This window comes from Carex rostrata, chromosome 11 (genome assembly GCF_964058835.1).
Source record: "Carex rostrata chromosome 11, lpCarRost1.2, whole genome shotgun sequence".
NCBI lineage: Eukaryota > Viridiplantae > Streptophyta > Magnoliopsida > Poales > Cyperaceae > Carex > Carex rostrata.
In genome coordinates, this window is record NC_135928.1 from 4,092,473 (window position 1) to 4,094,785 (window position 2,313).

The window sequence follows — 2,313 nt, forward strand, 5'->3', positions numbered from 1 at the left end:
AAATAGAATATAATATTAATTTAAATGTTAAATGTAATATAATAGTAGTTTAAATATTAGATTAGTATTAAATAAATATAATATCAGATTTAATTAGATTAGTATTAAATAAAATATTTGATTGAGGAGGGTTCAAATGCCTCTATTTTTAAAAACTTTAATAACTCAAAATTTAAATCTTAAAATTCAAAATAAAACCGTTGGATATGAACTATATCATTTTATCTATGCACGTGTAAAAAATTATGGCATTTAAACTTGTTTTGGTTGTCATCTTGAGCTTGTAAAAATGTATACTAATTTGGATAATTTTTAGACGTTGATTTTTCAACTTATTGATTTATATAAAAGAAAAATCAAAATGTGATAATTTTTTTTATGGACACATAGAGAAAATAACATAGATCACATCTAATGGTTTTATTTTGACGTTTAAGTTTTGAATTTTGAGTTATTTAAGTTTTAAAAAATGGAGGCATTTAAACCCTCCTCTATTTGATTAGTATTAAAAAACATTAGTTTAAATGTAATATAATATTAGTCTAATATTAAATGAAATAAAATATTAGTTTAGATAGTAAATGTAATATAATATTAGTTCAAAAATTAAATTAGTTAATTATTATTTTATTTATTTTCTTCATTGCTATTCCAAACATACAATTCAAATGACATTTTGACTAACTCGAATAGTCTAGAATTAGTGCTATTCCCAAACCATTCAGGTTAACACTATTTTCAATCACTAATCTAAAAATCGCTATTCTTGCACTCATCCGCACGTGCACGATTCAAACGTACCCGTAATGAATAGAGTGGAAACCATTGTACGTTTTGATCTTTCAAATCCTCTTATTTGTTACCTTTTCACATTATTTTCGTTCTTATCCCTCTATCCCAATTTGTAAAAATATTGAACTTTTTGGCATTTCTTTCTGGTTAGATATATGATCTTATAAACTAAAGAGAGAAAATTATCACAACCGACCTTAGCTCAGTTGGTAGAGCGGAGGACTGTAGTATGTAGCAGATATCCTTAGGTCGCTGGTTCGAATCCGGCAGGTCGGAATGACCTTTTGTCATTTCGTCAAAGCAGATCAACAGACAGTGCATCAAGTCTAATTATATTCCAAGAATTACCTTTTTAAATTTCCTTGGGCAAACTAAAAACGACGTCAAAGCAGACAGTGCATCAAGTCTATTCCAAGAATTACCTTTTAAAATTTCCTTAGATAAACTAAAAAACGACGTCAAAGCAGACAGTGCATCAAGTCTATTCCGAGAATAGCCATTTTTCTTTTACTGCTGAATTTGTGTATTTTGTTATATTATCTATGCACATACTTTACGGGTCTGTTCGGCAGGCATTGTGCCTGTGGAAGCCACGCACAGTATTTTGGTCATTCAAATTGAATCCGAAGTTCCGAACTCAATCTCATTTCCGCATATTAGTAAAATAATCTAGTTACGTTGGTTCTAAAATAATATTGGAAAATTAGGAAATCTAAATCACCTCAAATTTAGTTTAAAATAATATTGACGGTTTGGATCCGCTTGCGGGTCCCCATCGGGCATCGTGGCAATTGGAAATTTTGAGCGACAGACTCCAAATGGTTTGACTTAAAATTTAATATTATTACAACTTTTTTTAGGAATTATTATTATAATTAGCTATCTGATTCTTTCCAGTTTAGACGCGGTCACGTCACGCGGTCGGAACTCGGATGTGACCGATTTTTTTTTAAATACCCATTTAATAAATAAATTAAATTAAAATATTCAAGTTTCAACAAAATTTATAAAAATACCCCAACCGCGGATTTTATCCGCGCTCCGGAATTTTTATTCCGGGGCGCGGATAAAATTCGCGCCCCGAAAAAAAAAAAAAAAAAAAAAAAAAAATTTTTTTTGGTCCCGAGCGCGGATAATATCCGCGGGCCGAATTTTAAAATTTTTTTTTTTTTTTTTTTTTTTTTTAGAGTCCGGAGAAAAAAAAATTATTTTTTTGGTCCAACTTTGTACCTCTGGTTAACATATCAAAACACCTTCAAAAATCATGAAAATTTACCAACATGCATTCTTGACTTCATAGAATAAGACTGTAAAGTTTCATACAAAATCTCAAAACAGATCGTGAGATATCGGCTCTCAAAAATTGCCCGAACTGCTGAAGGAGTGCTTCTGACCCCAACTTTGCACCTCTGATTAACATACCAAAACACCTTCAAAAATCATGAAAATTTACCGACATGCATTCTTGACTTCATAGAATAAGACTGTAAAGTTTCATACAAAATCTCAAAACAGATCGTG

General features: G+C 30.3%; 1 non-coding gene across 1 annotated transcript; it reads left to right on the forward strand.

The window, feature by feature from the left end:
- The first annotated feature begins 983 nt into the window (after positions 1 to 983).
- TRNAY-GUA (transfer RNA tyrosine (anticodon GUA)) lies at positions 984 to 1,068 on the forward strand. The gene is given in 2 exon segments: positions 984 to 1,020; positions 1,033 to 1,068. It is a non-coding gene; the product is annotated as a tRNA-Tyr (tRNA).
- Positions 1,069 to 2,313: the final 1,245 nt, after the last annotated feature.